Raw genomic sequence first — 11,297 nt, 5'->3', positions numbered from 1 at the left:
TGTGTGTGTGTGTGCCATTCAGAGGGTGAATGGGCAAGACAAAATATTTAAGTGCTTTTGAATGGGGCATGGTAGTAGGTGCCAGGTGCACCGGTTTGTGTCAAGAACTGAAACGCTGCTGGGTTTTTCCACGCTCAACAGTTTGCCATGTGTATCAAGACATCCWGCCAACTTGACACAACTGTGGCAATCATTGGAGTCAACATGGGTCAGAATCCATGTGGAACGCTTTCAACACCTTGTAGAGTCCATGCCCTGATGAATTGAGGCTGTTCTGAGGGCAAAATGGCGGTGGCGGGGGGTGGAACTCAATATTAGGAAGTTGTTCCTAATGTTTGGTATACTCAGTGTATAGCACGTTGCATTCACAAGGTTAAAGTGAAATGCATGGAAAGCACTAACAGCTCMATGTACCCGGAGAGACTGAGCTGATGGAGTGTATTGATAGCRGTAGTGAYGCTCACTGTGCACCAGSAGACATAATGATCTGTGAAAGCCCACTTTGTATGATGCCCTTGACTACCAGCAACCTTTCAAATGTCAGTTTGAAAGAGATGCTGGGCTCTTCTGCAAGACTCCTTGAAAGGTTGTGMGCAGAGAAGAACATATTGTGCCATTTAAATGTTCCATCCTACAATGATCTCTGTTTCTCGRTGGCYCAGCAGTGTCTTTCCACCTTAGTGYCACACAAAGCCCTGGCATTATACACCAGACAAAGAAAACACACATTGATTATTCTCTCTTGACAGACTCACACTGCAGTGATTGCTGGTATTTTGTTCACCACTGATGAAAGTGTATTTGTCGAGTTAAAGAATCCAAATAAAAATAAAGTTCACCGACTAGCTGTTGTTTGCAAAGTGCACTCTATGCCATGTTCAAGGCCCGGTTTTGGAAAGCAGCCTGCTTATGGATGGTTTCAGCGAGACCTCTCACTAATGCATGACTCTTAGCCTGTGTACTGCTGTTACTTTGTGCACTTTGTTTTGCAGAGAGCCAGTTTCACCCTGAGAGTGTCTGTCATGAAAGGGAAGAATCTAATGGCAAAGGATGCAAATGGTGAGGGGTGTTTTGTGTTCATTTACTGCTATTGATGGGAAGCAGCATTTGTTTTCTGTGCGTGGATATGAAATGTCATCGTGTCCATTTGCCAACGCCAACTCCACATTGACAATGAATGCAATTGTTTATTATTGAAATYAGATTAGAACATTTTCAGATCAACTATATTGAGTGAGCCACATTGTTCTTTCTGTCTGGAAGAAAAATGTAAACTTCGCATGATACAGTGGTTCAACCAAGACACTAGAACCATCATCACATCACTGTCCACTTTAGACAGCACTGGACCACTTTGTCTAAAAGGACACATGCTGCTATTACTAGCAGATCAATTGCTTTTGATTCCTGAACCTCAATAAGGTACATCACCGTAATTCTAACAGTATAATCTCAGTGTGTCTCTATATTAGTTTAACCCTTATTGTGCCTGGGTAGGGTACAGCGACCCCTATTGCATGCTGGGAATCCTCTTGGGCCAGAGCCCTCGGGAGACAGAGGATAAGAAGGAGAGGAAGTTCAGCTTCAGAAAGAGGAAGGAGAAGCTGGAGAAGAGGTCCAGTACCAAGGAGGTTCTAGCAGCCACGTGCATCCAGGTGACTGAGGTCAAGCCAGAGACTCTCAACCCAGTCTGGAATGAGCACTTTGTTTTGTAAGTACAGTACTGACGGTACGCCGATTCTGGAAATTGTTGGCAGAATGCTTGACATTTGTATGTGTCTCAGAGCCTAACGGTAACAACGTTTGTTTACACAATGTTAAATTATGATCTTTTTTTTCTTCCAATAGTGACATTGATGATGTCCACGGTGATCTACTGCATATGGACATATGGTAAGATTAAACACAGTGTGGGCCTTTCCACTTTCAGTCCAGATTCCTGAAAACGGAATCTGCATGCCAATGCTATCCAACTGTCCCACTAACTTTTTGTCTTTCTTCTCAGGGACCATGACGATGACGTCTCTGTCGCAGAGGCCTGCCAAAAACTGATGAAGTCAGTGACTTAGAGGAATTGGCAGGTAGAACAGGCTTCTATTTGCTAATTAAAAGTCGGTGAAATAGCTCCTTTAATATAGTGAATGGAGTCTTGACTGTCAGGTCATTGAGATGCAGTGCTGGTTTGATTGCTCTGTGTTATATTTCATGTATTCATCAGTACCTTATTCCCACCCAGGTATTTTAAGCAGATTGCCAAATCGTGCCGTCCAATGGGACGTCGTCATCAGATCATCTGAGGACAATGCTGAGACTTCCTCGGTCGTATTCAACATTCCACTGAATGTAATGTCTTTTAAAGTTACAGCTTTCACTTCCCAACTGCTGTTTACTGGTAACGTTTCTTATTTTAAACAGTAGTAATACATTTGATGCAGTTTATTCTAATATTTGTATCTATTAGCTTTTATAAGTGTTAATTAACATTTATTAATACTCCACCAAACTTGGTTCCTGGCTCACTGTTCTATCAGAGAGGCGCAAACACCCGTTATTCATTTACTGTAAATCCTTCAAAAAAGAGTGTGACGTATCGGTCTACACCTTCATCAGACCGGAAACGTCACTCGGTTTTAATGGATTTAGAATAAATATATAGTTTTATGATGGAGAGAGTGTCGCGCCCTCTAAAGAAATCCATATTATTTAAGGCAGCACCTCGTTCCAGTTGTTTGAGACAAAACCCTTTTTCCTGGCTTAGTGTCTAGCCCATGGGCAGGCCTCGGATCAATATAAAAAAAATATATATATATACAGTGAAGTCGGAAGTTTACATACACTTAGGTTGGAGTCATTAAAACTAGTTTTTCAACCACTCCACAATTTCTTGTTAACAAACTGTAGTTTTGCAAGTCGGTTAGGACATCTACTTTGTGCATGACACAAGTAATTTTTCCAACAATTGTTTACAGACAGATTATTTCTCTTATAATTTCACGTCTATCACAATTCCAGTGGGTCAGAAGTTTACATACACTAAGTTTGACTGTGCCTTTAAACAGCTTGGAAAATTCCAGAAAATGATGTAATGGCTTTAGAAGCTTCTGATAGGCTAATTGACATATTTTGACTATATTGGAGGCGTACATGTGGATGTATTTCAAGGCCTACCTTCAAACTCAGTGCCTCTTTGCTTGACATCATGGGAACATCAAAGAAATCAGCCAAGCCTCAGAAAGAAGGTACCACGTTCATCTGTACTAACAATTAGTACGCAAGTATTAACACCATGGGACCACGCAGCCGTCATACCGCTCAGGAAGGAGACGCGTTCTGTCACCTAAAGATGAACTTACTTTGGTGCGAAAAGTGCAAATCAATCCCAGAACAACAGCAAAGGAACCTGTGGAAGATGCTGGAGGAAACGGATACAAAAGTATTATATTCACAGTAAAACTTAGTCCTATATCGACATAACCTGAAAGGCCGCTCAGCAAGGAAGAAGCCACTGCTCCAAAACCACCATTAAAAAAAGCAATACTACGGTTTGCAACTGCAATGGGACAAAGATCGTACCTTTTGGAAAATGTCCTCTGGTCTGATGAAACAAAAATAGAACTGTTTGGCTATAATGTCCATCGTTATGTTTGGATGAAAAAGGGTGGAGGCTTGCAAGCCGGAAGAACACCATCCCAACCGTGAAGCATGTGGGTGGCAGCATCATTTGTGCGGTGCTTGCTGCAGAGAGGGACTGTGCACATCACAAAACAGATGGCATCATGAGGGAGGAAATTATGTGATTATTGAAGCAACATCTCAAGACATTAGTCAGGAATTAGAGCTTGGTCGCAAATGGGTCTTCCAAATGACAATGACCCCAAGCATACTTCCAAAGTGGGGAAAAATGGCTTAAGGACAACAAGGTCAAGGTAATGTGAGTGCCATCACAAAGCCCTGACCTCAATCCTATAGAAAATTGTGGGCAGAACTGAAAAAGCGTGTGCGAGCAAGGAGCCTACAAACCTGACTGTTACACCAGCTCTGTCAGGAGGAATGGCCAAAATTCACCCAACTTATTAGTGGAAAGCTTTTGAAGGCTACCGAAACATTTGACCCAAGTTAAACAATTTAAAGGCAATGCTAACAAATACTAATTGAGTGTATGTAAACTTCTGACCCACTGGGAATTTGATGAAAGAAATAAAAGCTGAAAGAAATCATTCTCTCTAGTATTATTCTTACATTTCACATTCTTAAAATAAAGTGGTGATGCTAACTGACCTAAGACAGGGAATTTTTCACGAGGATTAAATGTCAGGAATTGTGAAACTAGTTTAAATGTATTTGGCTAAGGTGTATGTAAATTTCCGACTTCAAACTGTATATATTTAGAACTCAGTCGGGGTCTCAACTTACTGTGAGAGTTAGAAAAGTAGAATAGAAAAAGTGCAATTTCGAACTTTGGCAGTTTGACTGACATAAGAGACAATTAGCCCATTTCAGCCAAAAAAAAAGTAGATTGCTAAGTTAGCTTGCAGCCAGCTATTAAACTTTTTATCAGTCTCACTCAGATATCATATTAAAAACGTTAACATTTCTCTCCACCCCATGGAAGAATGTGTAGAATTGCAGGAAATTAGCTGTAAAACAGGATGTGGGTACGCAGACCAGCGAGCAACTGCGACCCCTCATGATGAGTTCAGACTTTTTGTGGTCCCCACCCTCATCAAAGTTGCCCATCACTGTCTAGCCTGTTTGTGTTCGCCTGTAGGAGATTCCTGTGATGGGATATGACAATGGTTTAAGCTGGAGCCCCGGTCCAAGTGCCTCCAAAGTCCAGGGAGAATGTCACCTGATTCTGAGGCTCTTCACTACCCAGGTAGCTGTTACAGTCTCTCTCTGCTCCATAGTACCTGTGTATTCTACCCAAGTCACTTGATTATTCCATTTTGTTCCCCAGAGAGACACTACACTGAGTAAGAGGGAATCCAAAGAAGTCATTCATAAGAAGATGCTGAGTCAGATTCTGGAGTACGAGCATGCTCATATTCAGGTGAAACTCTACTATACAGTGCATTCTATTATCAAGTGAAATGACAGAAATGGCTATGGATGGTTTCCTTATGCTATCCATGTAAATCATCTTGTTTTTCTCCAGAAAGAGCCTTATAACTGGAATGGGCAGGTGAGTCCTCCAGCATGGACTGTGCTGTCCCATCATGCTGTGCAAACTGACCTCTCGCCCCTGCAACAGGCCATCATGTAAGTAGCTACAATAGTAACACTTCAATGTAGATCATATGCCAAAGGTATTGCGGTGGTCCAAATGAGAAAATCAAAGCTATGCCAAGCTGGAGGAGCCTGTGCCAATAAAGTACCACGTTTTTAATTATGAGTTGCACCTTTTCCTTCCTAGTCCTTTTAGGTCTGAAACCATTAATCTCAGCTGAGAGGTGAGGGTTATGTACAGTAGATGTATAGTAGTATATATTGCTCTGGTCTGCAGTCGCTGGCAGTGCTATAGCAGCCACCARCGGTCCCAGAGGATGTGRTATACRCTGCTGCTGAGGCTGCTGAGGACCATCGATGCAGAGTGGGAACCCCAAGCTGTGCAGGGAGACCTGGTAAGCCTACTGTCTCCTACTGCTCCCCTCTGGCTCACAATCATCTTTCATCTGGCATTAGGACACCTCATTAACTCACCACTCAACATCCATCATCCTATGACCTAGGGGTCTGTTATTCAATCAACCTAGTTGTTTCGGTGCGGTAGTTTTTCTGGAAACTAGACTGAAGCCCAGAATTCTGTCTGAATGTGCTGTTATTGGCTAGATCGATCATTGTGAGGTTGAGTGATGTGATGATGATGTACTTCCTGTGTTCAGGAGCGGCAGCTGTCGGACAGCTTCAGGCTGTACACGGACCACTGTCTGTGTCTGATGAAGAGCATGCGCCAGGTGTTCCCCTGCACCAGTCCAGCRGCCGTCACACGCTGCGAGCTCATGCTGAGGTAAACTCATACCACAGGAGGCTGGTGAGGGGAGGAAGGCTCATAGTAATGGCTGGAATGGAATGAATGGAATCACATTAAACCATATGGAAAACGTGTTTCATGTGTTTGATACCATTCCGTTCCAGCCATTACTATGAGCACGTGCTCCCCAATTAAGGTGCCACCAGCCACCTGTGACTCCCACCAACCCCTCTCTCTCTCACCACATCACCGCATCAAACACTCGCCAGCGCTGTCATACCAGACCAAACACTCAACCAAGTCACTAGAATAAAACCACAGACGGAGTACCTAGAACAGTCAAGCCAATAGGAGGGCAGGGTGACTAAATCATAAGCCTATTGGGAGAGTTTTCTACTTGAATGGTGGTGACTGTGCCAATAAAAGTAGGCTCATGTTGAGGCTCATGTTGCTATGCTCTTTCTCTGTGAGCAGCCCCACGGGGCACTGTACTTCTGTGTCGCACAGACCAGATTAATGGAGATCCTGCAGGGCCTTTTCCAATAAGATTTCAAAGTCTGCCCAGTGATTGACACTCCTYCAGAGATCTCTGTGTATTGTGGACACAGACAACACACAAAAAAACATGTACTCAAACACATACTAATCATTCTTGCTGTCAGTCACCTTAACTTAAAAAGGCTGACAGAAATGACAGGTTAGGCCAGTCAGGATTGTCTGTTCCAGCAATCATTTGGAACATTTCTGTCCAACAATCGTTTTGATTACCTACAAATCACCTTGCATTGTGCCTTTTGTCTTTTACTCAGTAATGAGTTGTTGGGCTACAATAACAGGCCCATGTTTCCCTTTGTGTTTGTGACTCAGGGGTGTAGGACACATGCAGACCATGCCGGCCTTCAAGACTGRGTGCCCCCTTCGAAATGAACTGCATTTGGAAATTGCCACRGTTGTCAAGGTACAACATAAATATAAGGAAGACCTGTTAGTGTTAGCACTGTTGCCTGACTAATTCGAGTGACTGCAATCTTTGATTTCAACAGAAAGGTACAGTGGAGTGGTACGAGAGCACAATTTCACAATTCAAACCGTCGAGGACGCGTGGTAAGTTGACACCATAAAAATTGATAACACACAAATTCATACAAATAGAGTCGCACATTCTATATATAAACTCCCAGTCATTATTGGATAACACATGGATGGGGACTGTCAGGGTGTGTGTGAGCTGTAGTGTGTCGATTTATAGGCTCTAGAGGAGCAGCTGAGGAGACTGGTCCAGGTTGGTGGATGCAGTGTGTGCAGATGATACAGAGGGGACAGAACGTCTACAACAAGCTCTTCTACAGGTACACAAACAGTCCCTGCAGGTTATTGTGTTAATCAAGAGGGGTGACAGGGCGAACTTGACTTTTAAGTAGAATCCTGTTGATTATGTCAAATAGCAAGTGAATCCTGTTCTTTGTTTTGTCTTTTTAAACCCCCCAGTGCGGTGAAAGTGGATTTCTTCAGCATCGCGTATAGACAGTTGGAGAAACTGGTGAGAATTCCTTTGAAACCAAAAGGAATAGAACCTGCCAACATCTTTATCTACACATGACATTTACCCATACATTTTTTTWAARCTTTATTAAACTAGGCAAGTCGGTTAAGAATAAATTCTTATTTACAATGACAGCCTAGGAACAGTGGGTTAACTGCCTTGTTCAGGGGCAGGACAACAGATTTTTACCTTGGCAGCTCGGGGATTCGATCTAGCAAACTTTCCGTTACTGGCCCCACGCTCTAACCACTAGGCTTACCTGCTGCCCTGATACATGATGATATACAGTATACTGATGCATATAGTGTTCCTGTATGTTCAGCATGCATGTATCCTCACTGTTGACCCTTGACCTCTGAGATGGGGTGACTGACCCCTGTGCTCCCCCAGGTCGCGGACGACGTGAGCGTTGCCATGGAGAAGGTGTGTGGCACTCTGGAGCAGGAGAGCTCCAGGCTAACTCAGACCATGGGAGAGACTCTGTTAGAGCTCTACATGTCTCTGAAAATACTCAAACGCTTCAGCGAGTTCCTCCCTCTCAGGTGAGTTTGTACACCCTGTCACCCGGTCAGACTGGTGGATGGTGGATGTTCAGCTTGGTTGTATTGAACTTTTAGAAAACAGAAAGATTGGTTAGATGTTGTTATTGCTTGGTGATTTGATCTTGCAGTGAACTRCTCCATATGCTTGAAGATACAATAGATTAGCTAAATGTCAGGTGGTTAATGAGTATTTCTCTCTCAGGGACGCAAAGATGATGGCCTTGACTGGCTATCACAACTGGTTCAAGACGTCTATCCACAAGTGGCTGCAGATAGTCCATGACAAGGCTTGTGACAGGATCCGCAGAGCAGTAGATATGGACCAGGTGAGAAGGCATTTTATGGAAATGTCTATAGAGATTGCTTTTCATGGAAAAGCAATCTGAGAAAACATGGAACATATGGCAATCAGGATATCCATTACARTTCTACAGCAGAACCCATTGATGATCTGTAACCCACCATGATGTTTCTATCTAATGTACTCTGAATATGAGTTAGTTTCTGTGTACTGTACCTGTGTGTCAGTGTATTTCTAATACAGTACATGTGTATGACTTTCTATAAGTTGTTGTTCATAGAATGTGTGTGTGTGTACTGAACAGCTGGAGCCAGTACAGCAGGCCAAACACAGCTCCTCGGCGGTGGATGTGACAGCGTGTTTCAGCCAGGTGCGGGAGTTCTGGAAACAGCTGTCCTGGCCAGACTCTGCAGGGGCCTTCATCTTTGTCACCCGCCTGACAGACGTGAGTGTAACCGCCACACACACAGAAACACACCCATGCACACACACACAAGTGCACGCTTTCACACACGCTACACATCCAGAGACAGTGTAAAAAGCTCTACAGGTGGCAAGCCACAATCACAAACAACCAGAGCAGAAAAAAAATTATACTAATTGAGGGTTTCACTCTCGAATGATGATGATGATGAGTGATGATGTTGTCTGTGTTTGCAGAATTTCTGCAGCGAGGCCGTGTGTTACTCAGAGATGAAAAGGCGGCAATTGAGAGAGCCAGCAGGGTCGAGACATCAAGAGCCTGATGGTTGCAGGTAACGCCTGTGGGAAGCAGAAGGAAGGGAAGTAAATGACGTGGGAAGGATGACGTGGGAAGTAAATGTCAGCGAGTGTTCTTTCCCTGGCAACACAAAGACCTCAGCGGGTTGTGCCGTAGTGTAAATATTTTGGTCTACTTCAGTGGGAAGCTGCTTAGAGGAGAACGGATCATAGTAATGCTGAATAAGAGTAAATGAATGTATCAATAACATTGCTTTTCAGGGGTTTGATACCATTCCATTCACTCCATTCTGTCCATTATTATGAGCCCTCAACAGSCTCCACTGGTCTACTTACCGTCCTGCCTCTTTTCTTTAGCCCTGCCTCTTTTTCGTCCTTTGTTTCCTTCAACCATTCTCGACCTTTCCTCTGGCTTTCTCTTCTTCCCTCTGCTAATGTACTTCCTGGATCTTGGTGTGGGCTAGCTGTGCATCGCCCTGAACAACACAGAGCATGTGCGTGTGTTCCTGGGCCACCTGCCTCGGGACCTGGACTGGCAGGGRGTGGAGCAAGCCATGGAGGAGTCTTGCGGGGCGGAGGGGAAGGAGCAGGTCAACAAGGCCCTGAACGGACAGCTCTACAACGTGGATGCGGACCTACAGAGGGAGGCCAAGCGCCTCATCACCCACCTCACAGACAAGGTCCCTCCATCTCACTGAACTGTCCTCTCTGTCGGTCATACTTAGTAACCAGTCATCAAATCAAATCGTATTAGTCACATGCGCCGAATACAACAGGTGTAGACCTTACAGTGAAATGCTTACTTACGAGCCCCTAACCAACAATGCAGTTTAAAAAAWTACGAATAAGAATAAGAAATAAAAGTAACATGTAATTAAAGAGCAGCAGTAACATAACAATAGGTCCAGAAGGTGTCAAAGTTATCTATAAAAGTGATTCCAGCAGAGCTACAGTAGTCTTTTAGCCAGATGTGTAATGCCAGCAGTCTGCTGAATCTTTCACACCCGCGGCCCAACGATGGTGCTGGACCTGAAATTATTGGCCGTTTTTTGGAGTCTTATAATGCTAAAATCAGTTCTTTAAAATCCATTTTCAAATGTTCCGAMCTAGCCCTCCTTATGTCGTTTGACCCCACATGGACTACYACAGTGTCAGCTGACCACCTSGCAAGGGTCAGTCAAGACACTTGCCAGTTGGTCAGCGCATGCTCTCAGTACACATCCTGGTAATCCATCTGGCCCTGCGGCCTTGTGAATTTTGACACAGGCAAGGGACAGTCATGCACGTCAATATCAGTTTCCATGAGAACGGGTTACATAAATGATACAGACCTTGGTTCAAATAGTATTTGTTTTCTTGTTTTTTTGGGGCGTTTGATGGAGCTTGTTTGGAGTGCAAGACGGTCGGGGGGTTTCACATTTGGGACTATTCCATTGGTCCCTCATGTCAGGCAACCTTAATCCAGCACAGCTAAAGTATTTCAAAGAAAACAAATACTATGTGAACCCAGGTCTGGTTACATAATACTGTATGATATGGCATACTCAAATTGCGTCTTGCCTGGTAACCGTTGTCACATTGCCTTGAACAGAGAGGTAAACCAGTGCATTGTGATATCGTGTGTTTTGTCTAGATGCTTTCAGAGCTGAAGAGGTACCTCCAACACATCAGCCTGTCCCCTGACTCCATCAACAACGATGATGTAAGACTGAACAGTACWTTGTGCTCTGCTTCTGTCATGGAGCAGCAACCTCTCTGCCTTCTTTCTTTGTCCTTTCTGGGTTTGAAGACATTTCCTCTAGGCTTCCCCCTAAGATGGGACACTGTTCTGTGACATTGTTCTGTTTCAGGCCGTGTCCCCCCTCATGAAGTACTTACGTGACACTTTAGTCATCCTCAGCAAGTCTCTGGTGAAGGAGAATCTGGCTAGGTAATTACCTGCTGTGTCACGTCTTTATCTAGATGAGCATCTTAGACATGCACACAATAACGATACCCCTCTGACACATTATGCTGTAGTWCTGGTCATTATCTAGCCTTTATGATCACTTGACATACAGCGGATTGTTGTCTAACTGTGTTCTCCTGTCTTCTGCACAGAGTTCTCCTCGGCATGTGGGAGCTGCTCCTCAGAATGATCCTAGACACGGTGGCGGAGAACATGGGAGTCCAGGTGGAGTTCTACAACCGCTTCCAGTACACTGTGGAGGTCAGTGGTCT

General features: G+C 44.1%; 1 pseudogene; it reads left to right on the top strand.

Moving 5' to 3' along the window:
* Window positions 1–11,297, top strand: part of LOC111981283 (BAI1-associated protein 3-like) — a 41,332-nt pseudogene that overhangs the window by 28,976 nt on the left and 1,059 nt on the right.

Source organism: Salvelinus sp. IW2-2015, linkage group LG20, assembly GCF_002910315.2.
Source record: "Salvelinus sp. IW2-2015 linkage group LG20, ASM291031v2, whole genome shotgun sequence".
NCBI classification, from domain to species: Eukaryota; Metazoa; Chordata; class Actinopteri; order Salmoniformes; family Salmonidae; genus Salvelinus; species Salvelinus sp. IW2-2015.
Note: the sequence above shows the minus strand (reverse complement) of the source record. Positions and strands in the feature narration are given on the sequence as shown.